At 33.5% G+C, this 13129-nt stretch overlaps 2 protein-coding genes across 2 annotated transcripts in view; both read left to right on the top strand.

The window, feature by feature from the left end:
• Positions 1-13129, top strand: part of LOC143187491 (uncharacterized) — a 183985-nt gene that overhangs the window by 87489 nt on the left and 83367 nt on the right. The window lies entirely within an intron of this gene.
• The window catches only part of LOC143187512 (E3 ubiquitin-protein ligase Rnf220-like), a 235504-nt gene continuing 223600 nt past the window's right edge, over positions 1226-13129 (top strand). Inside the window, exon 1 of the mRNA XM_076391729.1 lies at positions 1226-1246. The gene's annotated coding sequence lies outside the window, so the exon portion shown is untranslated. The remainder of the gene's footprint in view (positions 1247-13129) is intronic.

Here is a 13129-nt window from a genome sequence, read left to right as displayed (position 1 = left end):
CTTCAATAAGCGAAATATTTGATCAACTGTTAAGCATGGTGGTGGCTCAATTATACGTTGGTGCTGGTACCTTAAAAAAAGGTGCTGGAGAGTTAGTAAAAATTAATGAAAGAATGACTGCTGTTGACAATGTCAACATTTTAAATGGTAGCTTATTGTAAACAGTAGAAAAAATAAACTTACTATTATTTATCTTTTAGCAGGATAATGTTCCTGAACATACTTCAGAAGTTGTATGTATATGTTTTGCTGCAAAAAAATGAAAAAACTCGACTGGTCGTCAAAATTAGCAAAGGCCAACCTCATTAAGAATCGTTGGTATACTTTTTCATTAAGCAGCAAAATAATATCTATGTTACAAAAACGAATAAAACATAAATTAAATGAAAATATACTCAACTGAAGCAATATTATATTTCGAAAGATAATTTTTATTTGAACAAATTGTATATTGATAAACTTAAACGTTTTTAACAAACTTTTGTATATTTATAATCGAAAAAGGAGAGGTTTAAACAAGTAAATTGGTAGTAATTATTTTATTGAATAACGTCATAACATTTAATAAAGAAAATTAATAATAAATTTAAATATTTTTAACACATGTTTATACTTTTAGCAAGGTATAAACACTTTGATATGAATGCAGAACATTTCTGCAGACAAAATAAAGAATTGGAGAATATACGTAGAATAAACAGAAATATTATTTTTAATAAATTTATAAATTAAATGCAGGCGTGATACTTCTACAGTATATAGAAGCACTGAAAAGCTATTTATAATATGTAATAATGTAAATTTCACAAAAATTGAACAGAGAATATGTATGGTGTAATTCTCATTCTCATACGTAATTTTTGTCTCCACTAGGACCGCTTTATTAAAATTTAATATTCGCATTTACCAAGAATTCACTTTTTTTTAGAAAATACACTTCTGTTTAGGAAAGGCAACGTTTTCCCCTTGCCATTTACCTGCCTTTAAAACTTTCTTTTTTTCGCCACTGTAGATATATGAACACATATAAATATATGTAATGATATATATTGATGATATTAATGATGATGGCGATAACTTATGACCGTTATTATGTGGGTGATTCTAGTGGGGCCTGTGTTCGGGGGCCGATGCGGCGCGGAGGCGCTCGGTCTGGGGTTAGGGCTGTCGCTGGGCCCAGCCTACAGGTTCGCTCTGCCCCCGGGACTCGCTGCCAAGACCACCCGCTGCCTTGTATTCGACCAAGGTAGGCCTACCAGCCATCTTCATTATCACTGCTTTCCATCTCAAATAGCACAGATTCACTCGACAAGCTTTCATGCACTCGGAATATGTTATCTGCAACTATGATACGTGTTCCTCTTCCGTGCTCTTTCGTAATGATGATTTCTCGATGTATCGCTTCTGCATTAACAAAATATCATTGGTTATACACATGCAAATAACACAAGTATAAACAAATCTACTTTTCTTTGGTATTGACTGTTAAGAATTTCAAATAACTACTGATTCTAAAATATTGTTGTTTCGAATAAGTAAACAGTTCAATAGGATAGTTACTACAGGTTAAGACAAAAAGGAATATTAAACGTATATATAATGAATTTATTTTCAATGTTTTTCTTAACTATAGATAATCAAGATGTGAATTGATTTTAAGGATTTATCACCAAGTGAATGTTCCATTTGGAACTGAACAAATATAAATATAAATAATCCTATTAAAAAATTACAGAAAAATAACAAATGAATGAAAATGATCATAAAATAAATCTTACTTTTTGCAAAATCATATGCAATACTTGGTGTGGCCAGACAAGGTATTCTAAGACAATTCGTCGACAGCCATACCTTGCCTCTCATAGGTTGTCAGTTAATTCGTCAATTTAAAACTTAGACGATATAAATACACTTTCATTATTTTGCATCTTTATATAATCAGAAGATCACTCACTGGCACCTTGTCCTTACTTGGTCACTCCAAGTATCCAACCTCCAGGCGGCGGACATCGAATAAAATCTCTAGATATTACATCTAACCTGAAGGATATTGTTTAAAATACGTAATAAAATATATTGAATGCATTTTGGCAAATTACAACGAAAATATTGTTTAAAATTTGGAATACTCTGTTTTCGGGAAGAAGATACGCGGCAGTGATCGACTCATACACCTATCGTTTCTGATGTAACCTGTATTCATATTTTTATAGTTAACCAAATAACTATTTAGCAAAATTTAATACTATAATTAAGGTGAAACTTTAAGTATACAGTTAAAGAACAGAAAAGATACAGAAAAGATACAGTTAACTCAGTTAAACCGCTACTAACATTGCAAATAATTTAATTACAACAACAACTAACGTATATGACTGAAATAATGATGCATGGTAGAAAAATTTGTATTAATAGAATAATACATCATCTAGATTATATATGATTAATGAATTATTGTTTCCGAAGTGTTACCTTGTTGGAATGTAAGAGAAATGAAGCAAAAAATGCATCGGTTCGAGGTTTGAAGCACATAAAAAGATGGTCCTTTTTGAGATTTTATTATTATAAATACTGTTTAGTTCCGGGCCTCTTAACGCCTACAATGTTCCATCGGTGTCCAAAATTCAACTTACGTACAGTACAGTAAGTCAACGAGTTATACTTACCTTTGGTTCTACAAATCTAGCACAATCAATTGTAAATGGTCTTATGCTTCTGTCAGGTGACTCTTGCTCGGTTATAATACCGCTAATACACGTTCCTATATATTAGAATATAGCTGCAAACATCTTCAGAAAATTCAGAAAATCTGATTTTCAAATATACAATAACTGCGTATAGTGCATAATTATACCAATAACCACAAGTTTTGTATAAATGTTTTTTTCTATTCTCATGAATAGCACGCAAGCAATATTACGTTCTACGCCTCATGCGACGATACTTTTGAGAGAAAAACCTAAGTGATGAAACATAGTAATATTTTTTCGACTAAAATATAATTTCTATAATTCTGAGCCATACTGAATTCTACCTTGTGCACGATTTGTTCATTCTAAATTCTAAATTTTTGTAAATGATCGAAAATCAGTTCTGAAAATAAATACCAACAACCTTGTTACTACCCTTTCACGTGTATGGCAAAGGAAAGTATCTCAAAATAAAATCGAGTTAAAGAATAGGAGAAGCTGTGAACAAGGCACATGTAATGTAAGATAAAAATCAAGTTTCATAATAGGCGCAATACCGACATTAAACAGATATACTCTCCTAAAATCACTAAATGATATTGAAATGACTAAAAATTCGTTCCTGATGAGTGTAGCGCTACCACCGCCGATATTACTACATGTTTTCGGTATCCAAACAATAACGAAATCAGTAGAAGCTGTCATTAATGTAACCGAATTCAACTTATAAGTAAGGAACAACAAGATGAAAATTATGCATTGTTTCGGTCACACTCCGTATCGACAACAAATCTCACACATTGAAGATATACAGGGTGTTCATTTCAAAACTTTAAATCTAAACATCTCGAAACCAACACATTTTCGGGAAAAATGTTAATTACAATTATTTTTTTGTTGTAAAAATTGTTTGTAAAAAATAATTATTTTTTTGTTGTTGAACACTTTCAAGGTTATTTTAAGGGTAACTGTTTGTTAAATGGGAATCTATAGTTTTATTTACAGATTTTTATTCTATGCGAAAAAAGAATCACATCTCTGAGATCGTGTTCATCCTGTAGAGCAGGCTTTATGTGTCCAAAATACAAACATTTCAAAACAGCAAGCTGTCGTCGTTCCCAAGGTAAAACGATAGGTAGTTGGTCTTTGGAAATTCAATTGTAAACTTGTGTGAATCTCGTTTGTCTTGAACATGGTTTACACAATGGAAGAAAGAACAGAAATTATTTTTATTTACACATCTGAAAATCAATGTGCTGTAAGAACGGTTACTATTTTCAATCAGACATACGAATAAAAATTGTTTTGCTTCTCATGTGTTGAATCTTGTAAAAAAATTTAAGCAAACTGGATCTGTGAATAACAAGAAGAGAACTCATCGTTGTGTTCTAAATGAATTAACTCAAGTCAAAATTCTGAGTAATTTTGTTGCACATCCAAATAATTCAATACGCAATGTGTCACGTGCTACTGGCGTATTCATTGGCTTGATTCATAAAACGCTAAAATTAAATAGGTATCATCCCTATAAAATGCAAATACGACTTCAATTTTAGGAAAAAATTGATTTATTGAACGCTAATTCGTCACTAATAAAATGTATTTGTTTCTCTAATGAGTGTACTTTTAATCTCAATGGTTCTGTGAATATGTAAATACAATTGCCGATATTGGAATGATGAAAATCCTCATCTTATTATAGAAAAACATACGCAGTGGCCACAGAAAATTAATGTATGAGCTGGTATACTAGGTGACAATATTATAGAGCCAATATTTATTCATGGCAATTTAACTGGAAATAAATATTTGGAAATGCTTGAGGAAGTTGTTTATCCTCTCATAGTTGAAGCTCTCGAAAATCAAATAGACGAAAACGAAAACATGGAACTAGAGGGAGATCTTCTGCACTTCCAATAAAATGCAGCACCTCCGCATCATACACTATCAGTCCGTCAATAGTTGGATAACAAGTTTCCAGGACAGTGAATTGGTAAAAGAGAACCTCTTAAATGATCGCCTAGATCTCTTGATTTGACGCTATTAGATTTTTTTTGGGAATGCATTTATAATTTGTAATTTTCAGAACGAAATACGAATATGTTGAAGACTTAAAGAATAGAATAGTACAGGAATGCAAAAATATTCAAAAGAAAACTTTTAAAAAATTCAGAACACAACAGATTGTATTATTGCTTAGCACAAAATGGAGAGCGTTTTGAAAACTTGTTGTGAAGATAGGAGTACTGCGATTCTTTATGTAATAAAAAAGCCACACGAAAAAATCTAATTGTTATTGATTTATCAGTATCCAGTCATTAAGAAAATGAAGAAGTTTCATAAATAATTAAATTTTTCATTATGTTAAATATCCTTGTAAGATAACATATGCTTAAAAAATGTTTCATACAAAAGTTTCTTCTTTTTTCGCATAGAAGAACCTGTAAGTAAAATTATAGGTTTCCATTTAAAAAAACAGTTACCCTTCAAATAACCTTGAAAACGTTCAACAACAGACAAAAAATTAGAATAATTGTATTTTCTCCTTGAAGCCAAGTAACTTTTGTATTTAACATTTTTCCCGAAAATGTGTTGTTTTCCAGATATTTAGATCTACAGTTCTTAAATGAACACCCTCTATGTATAATATATAATAAATAAATTTGACAAACTTATACATGAAATGTCATCATATGGTCCTCTCGATGTTTTATCAATACTATGAAAGTTATTTGAAGAGATTTTGCTTAAACTAATAAAACATGTGTTAATTAAATTACCTAAATATAATACCCGCCCACCAATTCAACTTTAGAAAACGCTACTTAACTCTGCAACAAATTCATAATCTTATGAAACACATAACATACGATTTAGAAAGTAATAAGTATTATTCTCTATGTTCCTAGGTATCAAAGAATTATATGACAAAGTCTGGCGTACTGGTATCTTTTACAAGCTACAGAAATTCTTGCCCTATTCACTTAATACTGTACTACAATCATATTTGACCAATGGACAGGTTCCATTGTAAATAGACGAAATAGGATTGTTCTGCGCAATTAAAAATGAACAGTGACTTCTTCTTTCAATAAAAGTGTTGAAGTACACCGTGATCTTTGTAAGTACAGATATGTAGATACGTAGGTATAGGAGAAGCGAATATTAAGTTATTAAGTCGATCATGATTAATCTGACTAAATATATTCGAAATATAAATAAGATGTATAAACGATGTTAGATTCGATGAAGATGATCTAACAACGATCCCGATTAGGGAGAAAGGTGGATTAGAGTAAAGAAATGTACACAAGTAATGCTCTTTGGCTGTTCTCAAAAGGATAGACGTTTATTTAATGAAAATTCCAAGGGGCCTGAAGAGGATTCCCTATAATTGGCGTCTCCTGGGGAGTGCGAGTTCTCTACGGTCAGTGTAGTTACTGTCTAGAACAGAAAATTGGTGGATACGCGCCAATCAGCATATGAATAATTCGTATTTGTCTTCGAGTAACCCGATTACAGGCTACGAAATGTAACTGGCTGAGCGCAAGGTAGAGTAGTGGACTGTATTACCGACACTTCTTCGTAGTGAAGAAACCGTCGGTTGGCGAGCGTACAGAAGCGAGTCAAACTCTTCTCTGCGCTAGATGCACTTTATAGCGGATTGCCTCGAACGAATCATCTAGTCCCGCTGGCTGATAACGGCGGCTTATCTGATCGACACTCTACGACTCTGTGTCCACCTCACTCGTATGCATCTATTCGTCACACAGGGGCTGCTACTAGACGAGGTGGTAGAGCTTGAACAACGAAGGAGTATATTATTAGCTCACGTTGACGCTGTCTGGTGAGTGTACCGCTAATCAGTGGTCAACCAAGGAGTGGTCTCTGGTTGCTCCCAAGACGAAAAGCAATCTCAGGGAATCAAGGTGAGATCACCGATTCCAAAAGTGCATTACTTCGCCAAAATGTCACTCTTGTTGCGAACTGCTTCGACTGTCACACGTACAATGCGTGGTATTCGAACAAATCGAATAGACCAGGTCGCGAGAGACAGATAGACCAGCAATACTGTACGTTACGAGAACTTCGAGCGTTTGGGAGTCAAACTGCTATTAGCGAAGTGTTACTTCGAACGTCTTGTTGCTGATTGCCGAAACACTGACAGGTGTGTCTCTGCGTGAACGCAGAACACTAATTAGTCGTTATGGGGCACTCGCTATCTTCTCATATCTCTTTCTTTATGCTATTACAATTCTCTCTCTCTCTCTCTCTTTCTCACACACACACACAGACTCTAGCGTCATAACTCGACATCGGGCCTGAAATTCGAACAAGTGATACTGGTCGTTCACCCGGTTGAATTTAACTGTAATAAGAATTTAACTGTATTGTAGGACATACTAAGTACCCCATAATTTGAACGTTTACTGCCTTTATTAGAGAACTCGACATGGTCTGGAGATACGATAGGTGGTAATTGCTAGACCAAGCACAAGTTTTGTACGAATTCGTGGAGACGCTGTCAGAGCTCCCCTACGATCAGTTTTAGTTGCTTAAATTCAATGAACGACTTGAATATGTAGCCTCGCTTTTCCGCTTGTTTTACAATCCCGCTTTTGTGAATCTTAGAAAATGATGTAATGTTGTAAAATTTGTTCACTCGTAAACACTAAATGAAGGGTTTAGTCTTTCTAGAGGAATGTGAATATAGACTTTAGTAAATAATGGATGTATCACAAAAATTATATGCTACATTGTAGGTGATAATTCTTAGTTTATGCATCGACAAGTTTTTTATTTCAGACTTTTCAGTTCTTATCTAGAATGGCGACCAGTAATCACTGTTATCTCCAAACTTCAAAAAAAAACTGATCGCAACTACGTTTGCAAATGAAACGGTAATTTTTGCATCTTATGCATCTCTCCAAAAATTTACATGAACATTAGGCATTGAAACTATTCAGCTAAAGAACTGAAATATTCCGACAAATGGGAACAAATTCAACTCACAATCAGTATGTAACTTTCACTTTACGCAGAAATATATGTCCACAAATGAAGTTAAATAGTTCAGTAATTTCACAAAGCGAGTCGATCAAACATTCTAAAATGATAGTAAACAGAAGGTTAATTGGGAAAAAGTACATAGACAGACATTCAAAATTAAAGTTCGAGAGAAAAGCTATTAATGTATAAAACTATTGAAGTATAACTAGTAATTCGAATATTGAAATCCTGCGAAGATCCTAATCAAAGAGACTGAGTGACGTATGAACCACTCATTTGCCAAATCGATTAAGTGGAGTTAAACTCTACAAAACAAAAATATTTACCTTTATTTTAAATATACATATTAAGCGCCAATCAAGTACTCTGGCACTAGAATTTTAAAAAATTTGAAGGTGGAGTTAAACACTTTCGTCTGGGTCATTCCACGCGAAATCGGGCACGTTTCGGAGCAAGTTCTTGTAATTTGCTCAAATTTGAATATGTTGTAGTCTTTAACGATATTTAAACGTACCCCAAAGGATTTTTCAAAATTTTGAAAATTGTCAATTTTAAAGCTGTTTGAAGTTAAGTGCTACCTTTCTTTTTAAAAATTATAGCTATTGAACTAGTAAGCGGATGGAGATGAGCTTTACGGTGCTTATAGATAAAACATTGAAGATTGTAAAAAAAATTATTTCATTTAAAACAAATTGTTTTTTAATCATCTTTTTTACAATTATTTTAAACAAATGCAGGTTTTTAAGATGATGCGCGATTTTAAAAATCTGAAAAAAAGGAGAATATAGTTTGATCCGTCCCCTTGATGGACAAACTTTCAAAAAGATGGACATTTTAAAATTGGCCCTGTGAAAATTGCCGAAAGTTGACGCTGCGTCGAGTCGCACTGCTGTGGGGCGCGCGTCGTCGCTGGCAGCCTACTCGACTCCAGCGGACGAACGTGCGTTATTATTTGCGATCAAGGCGGCAAATATTGGTAACTCACTCTTTGTCAATGATACTTATTGACAAGTTCACATTCATTTTTGGCATGTGAAGTTGCAAAAAAGTGCCATTCTGCATTAATATCAAAATCTTCGAAATGAAAGCTAGGATTTAAGAGATTATATTTATGTTTTCAACAATAAGACGAACAGTGAGTTACCAATATTTATTGATTGCATTAAACCTTGCAAATGCTCGGAGATAATGTAGAATAATGTTGGGTGAAGTCGCCTTGATTCCAAATAACGCACATTCACCCGCTGGAGTCGAGTAGGCTGCCAGCGACGACGCGCCCGCCACAGCAGTACGACTCGACGCAGCGTCAACTTTCGGCAATTTTCACAGGGCCAATTTTAAAATGTCCATCTTTTTGAAAGTTTGTCCATCAAGGGGAAGAATCAAACTATATTCTCCTTTTTTTTCAGATTTTTAAAATCGCGCATCATCTTAAAAACCTGCATTTGTTTAAAATAATTGCAAAAAAGATGATTAAAAAACAATTTGTTATTAGAGCGGATTAATTGGTGTCGAGAAGAACACGTTCTATATAACGACGTCTCGCATCGCGTCGTGTACAATACACACGGCGAGGACCACGGAAAACATTTTTGAGGTTAAAACAAACAAAACACAAAAGCGAGCGACACTAGCGTCTCGAACGGGGGACTGCTGGAGGTCGGAACACGAAGGGCGCGAATTGTGAGTCTCAACATTTGTTTTAAATGAAATAATTTTTTTTACAAACTTCAATGTTTTATCTATAAGCACCATAAAGCTCATCTCCATCCGCTTACTAGTTCAATAGCTATAATTTTTTAAAAAAAGGTAGCACTTAACTTCAAACAGCTGTCAAATCGACAATTTTCAAAATTTTGAAAAATCCTTTGGGGTACGTTTAAATATCGTTAAAGACTACATCATATTCAAATTTGAGCAAATTACAAGAACTTGCTCCGAAACGTGCCCGATTTCGCGTGGAATGACCCGTATTTAAAAGGTATTAAAAAAATTTTGCACTTAGTCTTTCATATTTGTCGTCAGTAATTTCAAAGATATTTTGAAACACATACGGAACGATAATAATTTTTTAAAATATAATAGCACAAAAATTAAATGCGAACTCAGGTACATTTATCGAGAGTCACAAATAATCCTTCAAAGAGCTGCATGTGGCTCGTGAGTCGCAGGTTGGCCCCCCCTGCTCTATTAGTTCACTTAATTTTTGGTCTGCTTATTGTCATGGTTAGGATTATTGTTTTTTTTTTTTTTGTTATCAAATTATGTATAAATACATGAAGAATAAAATTATGAAAAAAAATTTCGCAACGATCACGTAAACAATGAATTATTTCTTTTTCTATAAAAAATACTTTTTATAAAATTGCAGTAAAAATCGTTCTGAACAATCAGGAGGTAGTCCGTGACGGTATATTAACTGGAATGTTTTCGTTTCCATATTGCTCACAAATTTTTTTACTAAGACTTGATGGATTTCTTGCCACGTAATAACAAGTGCAGTTTTTAGTTTCTAAACTGTAAAATATTTTATATTATTTTTGGTGTTTAATGAATAAATATTCTCATTATATTTTATTTGGAAATTGTATACGGGAAATATACTGGCCATGTTTTGGAATATTGTGATGTCTAATCATGAGCTATCCTCCTCAAAAAGATTATTTAATTGGTGAAATTTATTATTAGTTGTTATTATTGAGATATTAAATATTTTGATAACGTCGTGAGGTAAAGGAAAACAAGGATGTTGAAAAAATGAATAAATCTCAATGTAAAATATCATATCGAATTAACATATTCCTACGTCCATTTATAAACGAATTAGATTATCCGAATATGTTTTCAGAGCAATATCGCTTTTAGTGTACTGAATGTATGTGAAAATTTGAATGATTTGTTGGTGGAACCTGCTTTGAGAGGACACGAACAAATTCTCGGTTGATCTCTAAAAAAATTCTAACCTAACTTGAAGCATATTGTGCCCCATCTAGATTTCCTGCTTAAAAAACTTCTAAATTATGCATTCGACACAAAGATGAGCGTAACTCAGCTATGAGATTAGAATTTCGAAGGCAGGAATTCGTTTCGAGCTTTCTCATTCTCCTCGATCATCGTTGCGCCGAAACGACGTGGACGTTACCAGAACGGAGATATTATTTTTCATAAACGTGGCATAAGTGGTCGTTCCACGTGATTACATGGATCCTTGTGAGATGAACGCGACCGCAGTTTTGCTCTAGCTGAAGCACTGAAGATACTTCTGAAGGCTTCAAAGAAGCCTTTCCCTCCTCCTTTTCGTTAAACATGATCATGAATATTTTAAACCATAATGAACTGAATGTTATTTTGAATGAAAATATTTTAACAAAATATGTAAAGGTAACGAATAATTTCGGAAGTACTTACAAAGCTTCAGTGTTGATGTTCCGAGAGAAACAAATATGGTATAAAATTAATGAGTCGAGTTTTGTGCGGTATGATTTGTAATTGAATTCTTTTGGAAGGAAAGTTCTCTATTGTTGATTTCCATTCGCCTTAATTGTGCAGTTATTATTTGTTTGTATATTTTCTGCAAAGAAACAAGGTCCCAAAATTTCAGATGCTGTCACATGACACCATGCACTTTCGCATTTACCGTACACATTTTATCCTATGGAGAGGTTGTTTGTTCATGTACCTGGTATAGCTAGTTTAAACACAGTATCGGAAATTCTGCTAATCACAGTCCTGAGAAATGGAAATGGATCTTACCTGACATAATGAAACATTTGTAATATGATTAAGAAGTCCTAAAAATTCTTGATAAAATGCAGGTCTTGCATTTAAGTCGTTTAACAACAGTCTATGCACGATTTGCATTTTGTATCGATGAGATTTCAGGTTTTTATACAAGATTTGACGTTGACTAGCTGCAAAATGGTTGGTGCTGTTGCTTGATGTCTTGAGGATTAAGTTGAGTTCTTCTTTATTGCTTGCCTAACTGCCTCAATATGTTCAGACGTTTGCGCAATTGTTGACGATTGTAAATGCATCAAAAATTTCGGTTACTGATTTTTTTTACAGCAATACATGTATTATAATAGCGAATACATGTTAATTGAAAGACTAGTTTATTAATAGCTAATGGAGTTGCATTTTATAACGAATAGGTTTGAATTGTTAGGCTTTTACACTCCTCTTACCTTGTTATACCAACGCATTAAAAGGTATCACAACTCATGGGGCATTCTATATTACGTGTGCAATAAATATTTGAATCTCTTTATTGCAACAAAAAAACTAAATCTTTTCTTATAAAACGGTTTAAAACAATTTGAAAAGTTACAGTGAGTGGAAAACGATAAGGAGAGGACTTTTGCTTTGCCTGAATTCGTTTACTTTCTATTACTACGTTTTTATCGTGGGATGAGATCATTATGCCGGTCTTCCTCCCTACTCTCATTCCCCATGTAACGTCTTGCATCGCCACCTTTTCAGCCACCATCCCCCTTCTCTTACTCTTTCTCTCCCCGTTTGCTTCTCGCCTCTTCGCGCGACAGTAATTTTACTTAATTAAATTCCGTTCTTTTTGCCTTTGCTACTACGACCCCTCTGGTCATACCCATCCCCTGTCGTCAGACGAGGATCGTCACTGATTTTTCTCAGCCACCTTCTTTTCTCGCCGGAGCTTCAAACGATTTTTCCACAATTTCGAACGTGTAAAATCACAATAAATCGTAGACAATACTAAAGATAATGCTACTAAAAGTAATCGTAAAAATAGCACAATTGAATGCAAGCTGTAACTAATAATTAATTTTCTCATGTATTTTGAAATTGTTTGCGTTTATTAGTAATTGCAGCAAATTATTCATACTCTACTCTCTTTTGTACAATAAATTAAAAGTTTTTCATTTTACGATAGACTAAAAATATTTTAATTGTAGCTTGCGCGGCAGTTAATCATTTCAACCTGTTGTTTTAATTGTATTATCAATAATTCATTATTATCACTAATTTAAGTATTAATTACTTTAGTTATACTTGTAATACAAAGTTTCCTTAACGTTAATTACCTAGAAATTCTGAAATATTGTTTGAAGTCTATTATATACATACAAACAACTGATTACTTCTTATCGTTAAAATTTGTTTCCAAACGTATATCTTGTATATGTATAACGTAAGAAAAGATAACATAGAAAAAGAAAGACAATAATCTAGTGTTTAGAAGAGACAGATAAAAAAAAAATATTTACATGATAGAAAGGGAAAGAGAGATATGGAAGGAAATTATACAGGTTAGAGAATGATTTACATGGAATATCTAACAATCGTGTACGATAAGATGTCAACGAAGTCATAAACGAGGGAAAAATGTCTCTATAGTGGGTTTCGTTGGATAATGTTTGCGGGTACTCGTTAAGCGTCATAAGACTCAGGGGGCA

Source organism: Calliopsis andreniformis, unplaced genomic scaffold (assembly GCF_051401765.1).
Source record: "Calliopsis andreniformis isolate RMS-2024a unplaced genomic scaffold, iyCalAndr_principal scaffold0048, whole genome shotgun sequence".
Classification (NCBI taxonomy): domain Eukaryota; kingdom Metazoa; phylum Arthropoda; class Insecta; order Hymenoptera; family Andrenidae; genus Calliopsis; species Calliopsis andreniformis.
The sequence above is the reverse complement of the archived record's forward strand: the minus strand, read 5'-3'. Positions and strand labels throughout refer to the sequence as shown.